This window comes from Apus apus, chromosome 5 (assembly GCF_020740795.1).
Source record: "Apus apus isolate bApuApu2 chromosome 5, bApuApu2.pri.cur, whole genome shotgun sequence".
Taxonomy (NCBI): domain Eukaryota; kingdom Metazoa; phylum Chordata; class Aves; order Apodiformes; family Apodidae; genus Apus; species Apus apus.
In genome coordinates, this window is record NC_067286.1 from 34,810,276 (window position 1) to 34,824,713 (window position 14,438).

Consider the following 14,438-nt stretch of genomic DNA (forward strand, 5'->3'; position numbering starts at 1 on the left):
AGAAGGAAATGAGAAGCACATTTTTAACAATAAAACATATAGCTGTCCAAACATTTTATCAAGGATGAAGTGAATTTTCATCACCTCAAACAAATATCACCTAACTCTATCTGACAAAAACACAGCATCTGTGGCAACTAACTTACAGTCTCAGAAGTTAGGAAAATAAAGCGTTTTACATTAATATAAATTAATCCTTTTTAAAACATGTTTTGGAATGGAATCTAGAAAAACCCTTCCATCTGATATATAAATGGAAGCTCAAAGATATTTTGAATTTTTTACATCAATTTTTTTCCCCTCTCATTTTATATTACTTCTTTCATTCACTCAGGCAGTAGAAAGGAAATAGATAAAGAGCAAAGGAAAATAATTGGGGAAAAAAAAATAAATCAAATTGAAAACTGCAGGGAGATGTTTTAAATAACAGTACTTTTCTGAAAATGTGACATAAAGTGCCACATTTTCAATATGAAATTTTAGCAGGATTTAAAAATAAAGTGATTATTCAGAATTCCAATGAATTTCAACATAGAAACAAATTTGCTAGATATTTTACTAGAAGAATAATAAGAGATTTTAATCCCTTGGGAAGGTGTTTTCTTAAAGTCAAAGAAAAAAATATAGTATTTTCCTTTCTGATGAGTTTATTTCACTTAATAAATGGAAACTGAAATGCAGTTTCTGAAAAAAAAAACCCACAACTACCACCTATTTTTTGCTAATTCTTACATATCAAAATAGAAGAGCAGCAAGGCAAACAATGCTATCAACAACATATAAACCTCAGTCTTTAAGCATACCTCAGTGGCATTCTTCATCTTTGCAGGAGCTTAAGTCATACATATTTCAGTACAGCTCCTCTTACATACATTTAAATTAGAGGACGCATGACTTATTTTTAACTTAAAGGAAAGAATTTTCTGTTGAAAGGTTGGAAATACCAGTCGTCAGATATACAAAGCTTTCTTGGGCAAAAATTTTATCACTGGCCCTTACATTATGTTTAGCACACTTCTGCATCTTTCTGATGTATGCACACATTTGTAAACGGGTCAGGAACCTTTTAAGTCAAAGAAATCAGCAGAGATAACTGCTTATTGACACATATTGCGAACTGTTAAACAAATTCCATCATGCAATTTTTGTATTCATGCATCTGTAAGCCACATTTTCATAGTTAAAACAGCAGTATTTGGTATTTTCTCTGCATTATTATACGTTTTTGATATAGCATCCATTAGCATGTATACAAAAGTTACCTTTTGCCCCTGTCAAAACTTTTGTGTGCATTGATACTCCTCTTGAGTAAAATTTGGGTGTCATTTTTTGCCTGAGCTCTATGGAATAATTGTAATGACCAGAGCATATGCTGTGAAATATTGTCTACAGACATTTTATTTAAAATAAATAGATGTGTTGTTTGTTTTTTTGCACAACTGCCCAAGGGCATTTAAATATTTTTTAAGAGAAAAACAGCATAACACATCCAAATATTCCCACAATGAACTATACAAAAAAGGGAGTCCCAAACTTTCCAAAGTATCTTAATGAGTGTTAAAGGTCACTGCTAAATAAAACTGAGAAACAGAAAGGAGCAGGATCCTGTTTCCATTTTAATGTGCCTCATGTTTATGTTTTGCTGTCGGCAGGGGAAAGGCTGAAACAATTCCACTTACAAGGAGGTTACAAACAGGCTGAGTATTGCAGCTGGCTGGAAGAAAAAGTTTGTGCTCCACAGGGCTAAGGTGAATACAAGTTCACACAGAACAGACAAATGTGAAGCACAGGGCTTATAGCTGACGTTTCTGTGCAAATCCTTCCCTAAAAATTACAATCTAGGCTGTGGCCTGAATTCTAATCCCTTTAAATTATGTTCCAGGGACCTAAACCAATAACATCGACATTTAATTTTATTTTTTTCACCACTATCACACAGAGTCCAACCAGAACAATTCTGTGTGATCCTGTGTGATTAAAACTCGAATTTTAGAGAAACTGGTTCAGTTCTAAAGTTGTGTTGTGCCTGCGATTATCATAAAGTTAAATAGAGGAAGATCTTAAATTCAAGATCCCTGCAAGAATAAACAATTGCTATGGCTACTCATCATAGCAATGTGGTGAATCCCAACTTTTGTTTAATCACTTCTGAATTCTGAGTCCTAAAAAAGCCTGATACTTTTGTGAATTATATTTTAATGGCTTGAAACCAGTATTACAATTTTTAGGAAATGTTTTTTTCTTAAAAATGTATACGTTTCTCTGCTAAGCACATTCTGTTCCCACTCTCTATCCACCCAAATACACGGGTAACTGAAAATGAGTTGCAGAATAAATTGTGAAAGTCAGTCTTTAATCAACATGTTCACCTTAAAAGCTATTAAAAATATGTGGAACATAGGATGCTTTAGGATACATGTTCTCAGTAAAGAATAGTTCTTGGCTAAGATATGGATAAATTAGTTTGAACTCAACTTCTACACTGACGGCCACCTTTAATGATAAAACTTCAGATATTTTGGTAAGACATGCAAAGATAATTACATTATTTGACAAGACAGTTGCATCCTCTTAAGATGAAAGCAGAATAGCTTTTCCTAAATTGACTCATATGCATCAGCAACAGTAATTTCAGTGATTACTTTTCCATGGTCAGAAACTCTAAAATTAATTTCCAAGAGGAAGAGATAAAATACAGTATCATTCAACTGTAATTCTTACAGTTGTGCCTCTGGAAAGCCTATATGCCCAAATGCTCCATAAATACTTCTTCATTAGTTCTCATTAATGAACAAAATAATTACTCAGTGAAGAACAGCGTAAAAGTCCATTTGTGCAAGCAGGTTATCACCTTTGAAGCTTACCAAATAAAATAGCTTTGACTTTAGAAATTAATATTCTAGTGGAATGGGATTGTCCTACCAGCTATGAAAACTTGAATTTCAGTAGCAGGGGTTTTGTTACCAGTCATGAATGTTTTCATTCAAATGAGAAAAATACTAATCAAGGGATACCCGTGGCAAGTATGGCAAGTAACAGAATCATGTTAAGAAACTTTGGAACACTAATTTACAGTCAAGACTTTCCTTTATTATTATTTTTTTTTTCCTGGTAAGTGGTGAGTTGCACTGCACTTAGTGTTCTGAAGTCATCCTGAGAGAGGAATAGACACAACTACCTTGTCTGACACAAAAATAAACTATTTTTTATATTACAGAGCAAAATTTCAGTGGACCTGTGGATAAATAAGTCACCAGGATTTTGATTCACACCATTTGTCTCCATAAAATGATAAACTCAGGCACCACCTATTTCTGTTGAAAGATACTCCTGTCCTTGGTACCTCGTTTCTGTCTTGCCTAGCCTGAATTTAAGTTGGTGTGTTCTTCTCACTGTTCTACCGATATTTTCCAGGATAGACAAGTGTCTGCTCATAAATGGAATGGTCTTGAAGTGCTCTTCTAGGTAAAATAACCTTTCAATCTAGCAGATTTTCATACCCTAGAGCACACCAACTCATCCTAGGAGATGAACTCCATGTACTCAAGCCCAGCACTCTGAAAGGATAGATCTTTCTGAGAAGCCCTGGCTGGCCTTGGAGATTTTTGAGAAAATCTTGGAAAGAAGCTTCAGCAAGAGTTCCTGAGTCCTTTAGGTTGGGAGATGGTTTTAAGCAGAGATTGTCATGCCTGGCTCATGACAGGGCTGCCTTGCAGCTATTGATCTGGACCCTGTGGATCTGGACTCTGACCCTGACCTAAGGACTGACTTCCTGGCCTGACCTCGGACATGTCTCATTACAGTGTGATGACTGGAGATCTGGACTCTCGTCTGAGCCTGCTTACTGTCACTGGGCCTGCCCTATTTGCCTCACTCTAGTGCTGTGGGACAAGACCTTTGTCAGTGAGGCCACTGCCTCTGCTGGCCTTGTTACCATGCTGGGCTTCTGGCCACCCTTTTTAGGGAGCAGCACCTGCTCTTGGTGCTCCCTAACACAGATGTTAATATGAAATATAGACCTATACTTAAATCAAGGAATAATGGCTTAAAAAACCAAACCAAACCAAACCAAAACCAAACCAAACAAAACGAAAACAGGAAAAAAAAAAAAAAAAAGAAAAAGAGAAAGGCTAATTCAGGCCATGAATAGACTCTTGCATATTACATTTTTAAGATGAAAATCAGTTTGACCTCTCTTCCCAGTTGTCTTTTTGAGATAAAGTAAGAAGGGTGAGCCTCTGTAGTGCTTAAATTTGATCAAAACTTGACATCTCCACTCTAAAGAACTTGTGAACAGAATGGCAGGTCAAAATGTCTCATTAGTAATTTTTTTTTTTTTTTTTAATGTAGTGATGAAGTTAGAGCTCATAGAAATCTTTTGCTGCAGTGTCCATCTGAGAAAAAGAAAATATCTCCAGGCATTCTCAGTAACTTTTAAAGCCAGGAAGGGCAATTCAGTGCTGCTCTATACCAAAGGAGCATGAAACTCTTCTTAGTAGATGAAACATGTATATAATCTTCTGGCCAGGCTGCCTTAGCTCTATTTAGGCATTTGCACTTAATAAATAGACGTGTCACAGCAGGTCTTTAAGAAATTTCAGGAAACTCAGATTTAACAGATCATTCCATTACCCTGAACTAATGGAAGAAATTAGAGATAAATACATTTAAAATGTGGATTTGGCACAGGAAACTTATTAACTCAGATACAAAATTATGTAGACAGGATATGCAAACAAGACGTTTGAGTCATATTAACACCCTCAAGTTATATCTGACTGTGCATCTTGTTAGGTTTTGAGAGGACACGCTCAAGATTGGCTCTGCTGTTTGTTCAAACATCAGGTCCAAGCTCAGTGAGATGTACAGTGCTGGTATCTCTCTGCTGTGTTTAGTGTACCATCAAATGCCATCCAGACAGGCTGCCTGCAAGTATGCCAGTGACAGCTCTTGTGGAAGACAGAGAATAATGTAGACATATTCAATGACACAGCCATTTAGTTGGTGTAAAACTGTCATAGCCATTGATTTCAAAAAATCTTTGACAATAAACCCATTCCAGGAACTTCCCAGTGTTGTTTTTAGTATCCTGTTCTGTGGTGCTCAGATGTTCACCACAAAATCCTGTGAACAGCCTGCAGATAATTTCTCTTCATCAAACATATCATTCTTTGTTCTATGGTTTTCACAGTACTCCATGAAAAAGAGAAAAATTACCCTTTGAACAAGGTTCTAAACTCCTGAAGAAATAACTAACAATGGAAAGGACCATAGTTACCACAGGGAGAAAGCACTTCTGCTAGCACTCCTAGAAGTCTTTTTGCCATGTACTCCTACTTACTTTGTAATGATTGCATGTTTTCCCTTCGGGCCCACTAAAGTATTTAATTGCAATTACACTCATTTACATAGCAGATGAGGCTAATTGCTGGTATTAGTTACCAAATGTATGTTTGTATTGTGAGGATAAAAAAATGCCCTACAGAAAAGAAAATGACTATGCCTCTAATTAAGGAGCTATGAGTCAAAGTGAGCTTGTTCAGAGATGTAAATATAGAATCAAGGGCTTTCAGAGTTCTGCAGTGTGTTTTATTATACCAGTAGTTCCCATATTTCAGAGATAACACTGGCAGACCTCATAGTACACACAATGATCTATTCTCATTTTCTCAGAAGCAAGGATGATGGGCACCACATAAAAGCTCAGGCAGAGACATCTAGATTGCTAAAATTTTTCATTGTAAATAAATTTGAATGTCATATTAGGAAGTCTCTTTCTGTCTAACAGATACACTGAACTTATTATTTTAAGCAGTCCCAGCATCTATTCTTTTGGGCTAATTCCCAGGAAGTTGTTGGGTTTTTTACTTTATTCAGAGCTCAAATTGTTTTGCGTCAATGGACTTAATTCTGCATGCAATTACACACAATAACTTTTAAGATAATATGCTACTGAAGTGAATGTGAGAAGCATCAGCTCAAGTGGAAACCCAGGTGAATAACAATGCCAGAATTCGGCCCTGGGTAACTTTCCTAATATAATAGTTTTTGCAAGAGTTGCATCTATCTGTATATACAGAGAGAAGGCTAGTCCTGAGTGCTGAAATGATTTGTTAATTTTAGTTAGCTTCATGAGGTCACAGCGAGAACAGAAGTGCGCTCGTCAGTATCCCTTGGACAGGGTTGAAAATCTCCCCATAAACATTTTAAAATTAACACTTTATCAAACTGTGCCTCAATTTTTTCCTTTTCCTGGAAGTCTACCAAATCTTGACAGCAGTTAAGCTGTGGGAGTGCAGAAGCATTACATATCATATTTACTATTATCATCTTTTAGGTAGTTACCCATTAGTCTACTATGTTTTTCCTGTGTTCAAAATAGAAATTCTTTTGTTTTGGGGGTGAGTAGCAGGAAACATCCTTTTCTTTCTGCTTATGCTTTACCTAAAAATTTAGCAATTTGACTGGGCTCATGAGAAGGTTTCTTACATGTTCTGGTAACACAGATGAATATAATAATAAAAGAACCAGGTGTGTTAAATAAACCTTGATTCTTTCTAACCTTTCTTGGATTTCTATCTCGTTTTTCCCATCACCAAAGCTATTAGTGATTACTTGTTGGAGACCAGTTTACCAGGTAAATGAGAGTTGTGAACTTAAAGAGACATCACAGAGCCACAACTACATAATTTTATAACATCCCTGATCTACACCTGAGCTACAGAAAGCACAAAACACTGCAGTATTTAAAAAAGCAATATTTCTTCAGATTTATGCTAATATTAAAATCAATCTGAACTAATCTCTGAATTTGCCGTTTTGTCTCCCCACTTGATTACAAGTTGTTCCTGTTTCCCACCAAAAAATAATTGCCATCCCCAGGAAAAAAAATAAATTCTCACCTTAGAACAGTGATTTTCTGTTGCTTTTTATATCATATAATGTAAATCCTATGTAATATGTTACCATTCTGATACAGAAAGCCTTTAAGTCACAAAGGTATTATAAAAATGAGAATCTATACCTCTTACTTTATTAGTTTTGTTATTAAGATATGCTGTTTTATCCTAGTGTTATATTCATTAGTGTTTAGTTACCTACACAGGTCATTTCATAAAATGAGACTGTCTGTTAGGCACATTATCTGCAACTCCCTATTTTCTTTCTGAAAAGAAGATGAAAAAAAGTTTTAAACCACCCAAAATACATTCCATGGATGCCAAGGCCTCTCCCTTCTGAGTGCCTATTCTTGTTAAATATATACCTTTGTAGAACTAATCCCAAATGCCTTGATGACAGAGGTCATGGAAGTGTCATTTTTCAAACTTGTGTGAAAATCCATTTCAAGCCATCTTCCCCTCTTATATTTCACCTCATTTCTGGAGCACTCATGCAGCATAATTGCTTAGCTAGAGCACAAAATGTAAACAGGACATCCTCTCAGATAGGAGATCCCAAGATGTTGAAAAGTATATGCCTATGTTCTTAGTTCTGGAAAGTATCCCAAGACTTCCACAAAAAGATACTGTTTTTGTTAATGTGGAACATAAACTTAGCCCTTTACATAAAAACAAAACCAAACAACATCTGTCCTTACAGTTTGATTGTTTGTTCCATCCTAGTATAATTATTCTTGCATGACAGCAGCCCCTGCAGGCTGTATCATTGCTTACTCTACTTTGCCCTGAAAACACACCCAGCATTTAGAGATTAAATCACTGCATCACATCAGAACTGCTAGAGAAGATTCATTTCGAAGTGCTTAGTGCTACAACACAGTCACATTTTTAGAATTACCTGGGAATTTTTTTTTAATAGCATTTTGCCAATCCAAGTTGATTGAGAAAGATTTGTGTTACTCAAAATCACAGGTCTCTGAACACATCCCTGCAGCTTTCAAGGGGAAAAAAAATCAAGATGGGAGAGAGATCCATTTTTCACTCCTATGTTCTTTTACAGGAATGAGAAAGATTTCTTCTTACATTTGGTCTTTATTTTAAGGCTTGTTTGCAGTTTTTCTACCCAGTGGCAATAAAAGCTTATATGGGCATAAGAAAAAGGGGGGACATGCTTTAGTCACTATCCCTGCAGATAGTGTGGGGACAGTAGAAAGTAGAAATTGTCTTGTCCTGACAGAAGTCACACATTTTCTGCCTCTGTGACCAAAAGTGCATTGAAGCAACTGAGCTCCTGAAACTGAAAAACTACTCAAGATAGGAGAATTACACACCAGAGGAGTGCTATATTTCAGATTCTAGTACTTTTTTCAGTATTTTCCATAGACTTGGCACTGAAGCAATGTGTACTTTAATCCAATTCCTGAACTAGTGTATGTCTGGATGAATGTGTAACTTCCTCTGGTCTCTGGAACTGCAGAATTTCTTCAGGACAGAAGGACTTTTTTATAGCCACAAGGCTGTCTCTTTCTTCTGAAAGATATATGGTCTCCTTGAAAGATCATCAGATCTAGTTGGGTGTGAAAACACTCTTTCTAAAACTTGCTGCTACACAGATCACCATAATCTAATCTAATCTAATCTAATCTAATCTAATCTAATCTAATCTAATCTAATCAGAAGGGTCTAAGAAGAACAGATATAGATTGTGTTTTATCTGCATGCTCTGATTGGTATAAATAAAATCCTAACTCTGATCACACAAGCTTGAGTAAAGCTCACACCTAAAGACCTAACTGTGGATTATCATTGCTACCTGCTTCTCTGGTCATGTAATCATGAACATTTTCTGCTATAACCATCATTATGATAGTAGCTGTAACCCTCTGCTGCCTTTTTCCATAGTGTTCACACAGCATGAAAAGAGTGACACCCTTTGGTTTCATGTTAAATATGAAAGTTCATGGCTCATAATATCAATCTAGTTTTCCGTTGATAAATTTGTCTGTTTTGAACACCATATGGTTGGTGAAGTGTATGCATACTCCTGCCACTTTTTCCAGCTTTTTTATTATAAGTCCAGGTACTCCTCCCATTTTTATTATGAATGCTCTACACTCGCTGTGATCACAGACGCTGTGACTTATTATTTTCTTTTAGAGATCAGCACAACATTTCAGGTGCAAAATTTATTGAAGAAAAATACAGTATTTTAAAAAAGAAAAAATGATAGTGGTTTTAGGATCAGCAACCTGATCCTAAAGTTTGCTTAAATTTAAGCAAGAAAACAATATTCATTGGAACCAGAGTCAGGTTCCCAGGCAGCCTGAGAAATTGGTTTAGAGTAAGACCGAGCTTTTGTTAAGGGACCAGATTCTCTTATTTTCATATAAAAGTGCACAAAAGAAGACTTACCTCTAAAGACTTATGGCTCCTAGACAGATTCCTTACAGACACACTGCTCCTTTAGTAGGAGAGGCACTGTGAAGAGAACAGAAGCCACAGCTCATGGTGAACACAGACAATAGCCCCAGAAGTCTTTGACAAAATTACAGGTTCATCACCTAGTCACTGCTTTTTTCCAGCAGTAGCAAAAGAGTTATCAGTAAATATTATTAACTCAATTCCTTGCCTCCTAAAAGAAATGTTGATTGCATCTACATTTTTACCCTTTTAACAGAAAGGAATGCTGTTCTGAAGGGATGTTCCTCAGCTTTTTCTCTCCTCTATTTGTCTATGCTCAAAAGCAGATCTTGTGATGATCCGCAAGCTGTAAATTGTAGCTCATTCACTTCTATATGAGCTCTGGCCTTATCCATTTTACATTGCTATAGTTGTTCTGTGATGTGGAATGAACAGAAAAACAAAGACCTAGAAAAGGGTAAAAGATTTGGCACTGTTACCTTGAAACTGGTTGGTAGCCTACATGTCATGGTTTTTAATGAGGATTTCTGTTTCAAACTTTAAAATTTGTTGCCTCCTAGTTGTACTATTGTGAGAATTAGCTGAGTTGAAACACTCTTCTGTGTATGTTATTGGTAAGGCTACAACACCTCAAATAAGCTGCTGTTTTAAGTGTTATTTGTGAAAGAAAGAGTAAAATAAAAGAGCAATTTGATTGATTGTTTGTTTAATCAAAGAGTCTAATTATTTTAAATTTCATGTTTCTAAGTTCTTTTCATATCTGTCAAGTCTTCATCAAGGGAATTATCCCTGTTACATCTCTATTATGTTTTTGTTATCATTTTCATTCAATAGTTCATCAAGAATTAGATGCACACTAAATAGCACTAGTAACATCTGAGAATCTTCTAATTAGCAAGGAAATCATACTCTTTTTTGGGGTCTATGCCAAACATCTGAGAGCTGGAAGTGAAATGAGCTTTCCCTCAGAAGGCCATTAGCATCAGATATCCCTTACAACCTTGAGAGATCAGAAAGTGCTAACACAGTCCCCTAAAGAGCATAGCACTCTGTGTAAAGGGATGTAGGCAGGGCATCCAGGGGACACACTGATTCAGATGTCCTTCTTGACACTTCCACTTGTAGAACTTCTATGGAAGTCACAGTGATGACTAAACATGCTTTTTCTGTTGTACATCCCCACAGGAGGACAGCTGAGGAAATGTCCCCTCCCCTCTGTAAAATGAATCACCCCTGGATATAGTGGGCGTAGCTGTTTGGACATCTCTTATCATGCTAAGGATGTGCTAATATCTTGACCTGCAAACCACAGGACCACCCAAGCCTCTAGCAGCTAAACTGAAATGATTCAGTTATGATTTATGTCAGAAGGCTTCCTCTGCAACATATTCACCCTTGAAGGAGATGAAGAAAACACATAAATTTGCCTATTTAATCTAGAAATGGGAGAAGAGGATCAAGTATATTATAAAAAGCTCACAAAAATGAGTGTGATAACTCAAGGTATAGTCTAGATGCCATACTTAGATGAAGACTAAGAATGACACCTGAAGGAAGATTAAAGACACAAAAGTGGGAAGTAGAGACAAGGCATTATATAGATCTTGGGAAGAAAAATCAGTCTTGGCAAGAAGGGCTTGTACATCTAGACTGCTTCCCTCTAGTGCAATCTTCCAAACAAGCACATTTTTTGGAGTCTAAATCGTCTTCCTTGAGAGCCAAAAATTTTCTTTTTAGAGACCAGCACCCAATTCAGATAAAAGCTTCATTCTTTGGCTGAAGGCATTGTCATAACTTTGTGAAGATGAAATTGTTGGAGACCCTACTGTGAAAAATACCCTACAAAAAAGGCTAAAATTATTTCCATTTTGCTCTCCCTTTAAGTGTCTGCAGGAGTTGCTGTTCACAACTAAGAGTATTTTTAAAAGCCAGAATAGAATTGCAAACTGTTTTACAAGTTCTGAAAAGTTCTCATCATGCAACAAATAAACTGTAACTATTTTCCAGCGGCAATCCAAACTTATAATTAATATTAATGGATATTAAAATAAAATATTTGCTCAGAAAGTAAAAGAGTATTTATATCACATCTAAAAGCAGATATTTGTCTAAGATCTGGCAGATCACACAGTAAGCTTTAAGGAATATGATAAACTGGAGTAACCTATGTCTTCTGCTAATTTGCAATAATACTAATTATATTGCTTCTTGGTATTGTTTGTTGGGGGTTTTTTTGCACTGATAGCTGAAAGATATATTTGATGTACATCGTGTTATATTTAAAGGAAACCAAAAGGTCTCTTTCCACTTAGTGAAACAAATTTAGAAGTCAGAAGTCCAAACAGTCACTCCGTATTCCCACTGCTCCAGAATATGTGAGAAATGTTAACATGAATTACAGGATTCTAAAGGGAAATCAAGATTTGATATGTACCAAGCAGCATGAATTACGACTTGCTTGCTTATCGCAAGACCAATGTTAAAAAATATACTGGTCTAATGTATCATGGGAGCAAGGTTTAGAAACTTCAAGTATTCAGAGAGACATGTGAAGTCAATAAGACCTGTAGGGGTTCAGGTCCCTGAAAATCAGTCACTGATAATGTAAACCTCTATCAGTTGTGGATCAGTAACAGTTTATCTGGCATTCAATATAAACTCTCTTTCAGAAGATTACAAATTTAAACAAACCCAGAACAAGTGGAACCCTTTTTCCCCCTTTAAATCTAAACTTTTTAGCCAAAATGCTTGTAGAAAGTCAGATCTTGCCAAGTATCCAGCAAAAGCTGGATATTTGCAACAAAAGCAGAGAGCAGGTTCCAAAGCAGAAGTCAGCTATTGGACAAAGCTGTACTGAAAACATATTATCTTGATTAAACAAAGGGAAAGCTTTTATGTCAGTAACTACCAAGAGACATCCAGGATCAATAGGTCAAAGCACCCTCATGGCCTCTTGAAGAATACACAGCAACAACAGCTTTTCCTCTTGGCTACAGCCATATAACTGTCTGAGTACTTGAAAGTTTTGCAGACTCTGCTCCCATAACACACTGGGCTGCACCTAATCCGCATTTGGTATGCATCAAGGTTTGTACTCACTAGGTGAGTGGCTGATAAAGCAAAGTTGTCAGCCATTTTATTGCCTGATGTCCATTTTGGCCTCCACTCAAAAAAAATTATTCACTTTTCCTAAATCTGTTAAGAGCTGCCTGTGTATAGCTGGAGAAAAAGGCCTAAAGCATATGACGAAGAGCGTCAACAGATGTGCCCTGGCAGATATTTCTGAATTGGTGTAAGATTTTACCTACAGCTGACTGCTCTGTTGTTTGTTATAGCTTATAGCCCATATAGAAGTGTTAGCAAAAGGCAGTATGTATTCACAGCTCAGCCTGAGTTTATCTTAACAGTCCTCTCTGGTGGTCATGCCAAGGCATGGACATCTCCCTCCTTTTCTTAACATCTTCAGGCCCTAACCTTCTGCAGAAATAGAAGACAGGCAGCCAGGGACAATGATACACAAATTACCATAGCAAGCACAGCCAGAGCATGTCTGACAAAGCCCCAAGGTTAAGTCCAGCTTCTGTATAATACCAGATGCATTTGTTGTCTGGACATTGCAGGTATATCCTGTAGTGGGAAGGGAACAGATATCTGTGATCTAATCATTGTTTTGCATGTCTTTTGCCAGATTCATTGACTTGATAAAGTAAATATGGTTACTGAGAGGGAAAGAGAGGGACATGAATGGAGAGAGAAAGTGAGAGAGATACAGGCAGGGAGGCAGAGAGAGAAGAATAGAAAAAAGAGAGGAGGCAGGGAGAAAAAGACAGAGGGCCATATTGCATGAGTATATATAGTAATGCAATATTATGTAATAGCTTCAATAACTTCCCTACCCAGGAGATCAAGAATCTCATGATTGGTTTCCTAACCTGACAGTATTTGACTTGAAAAAGGGGAAAAATGCATTTTTTCAAAGTGGTCACAGGATTCTTAGGGGACTTTGTCTTCACTTATAGGTATATCCATATATATCTGTAAACTGTAATTTTAAAAACCATCCTGTTCCCCAGCCCACTGATGGACGGAAGGAAGGAAAGAGATCAGTGGAGAGGAATGTTTAAATAGCTTCTTGTTTTTCACTCAGAGGACAGATGGCGTGCAAACTAATGAAAAATAAAACCCCAACTGACATTGTATAGCAGCTGTGTAGAGTGTCAGCTATAGCAACAAACGTGGCCCACTGGATAGACTGTTTTATTAGAAATTAGGAAACTCAGGTTCTAAGTCTGATTTCCTATTCCCAAAATGCTGATGCCTTTGTAAAAGAAGACCCTGTGCCTCCACTTCTTCATCTGTAGAATAGGAACAATTAGACCTTTTACTTAAATGAAGACATTTGGGCTCTTGTATTGCTCTAGAATTATTTCTTTTCGGTGATCAGAATTAGTATGATGTGATACTGTTAATTAGCCTAAGATTTCACTCAAAATTGAAAGCAAATGAGATTCATAAATTCAAGGTACAGCCTGGGACAAAGAAGAGTCCATGATTGTTACTCCTTTCCTGAGGAGAGCTTTGCATTTTTTTCCAGAAGGCCCAGCTTTTCCTCTTTACATATCTTTGGTCTGTAAAAAAATTATTTCTGTAATGTAGTTGACTTTCTCCATTTTCAAGTTGCTATGCTGATTCTGTTCTCTTCAACCTATGTCATTATGTGCCAATCTTTTCTGCTTTTAAGATGGTTTTATTTTTTGTCTTTCCTTGGAAACCCTGGTAAGAGGTCTTATAATCACTATGATCACAACTTAGTCTGGGCAGACTGAGTTGCCTTTCTACTTAAGATAAGTCAGAACACAGCAAAACTGATGTGATTTATGTCAGTTTCCAGAGGATTAGGGCCAGCTGCAGGGGTCACCTTGATTTTGATCAGTTGCAGTTTTTTTCAAAAGAGAAAGAATCTCTCCCATAGCCACTACATTTTTTCCTATCAGGCCATTATGAAAAGGCCACATTAAATTTTCAGAGTAGCACTGAAGATAACATTGTGCCTCTCTCTGATGCTTTGGAGGCTATCAGCTTTGAAAGGAAGCATGTGCAAGTTTAAAGTTGCAGTGA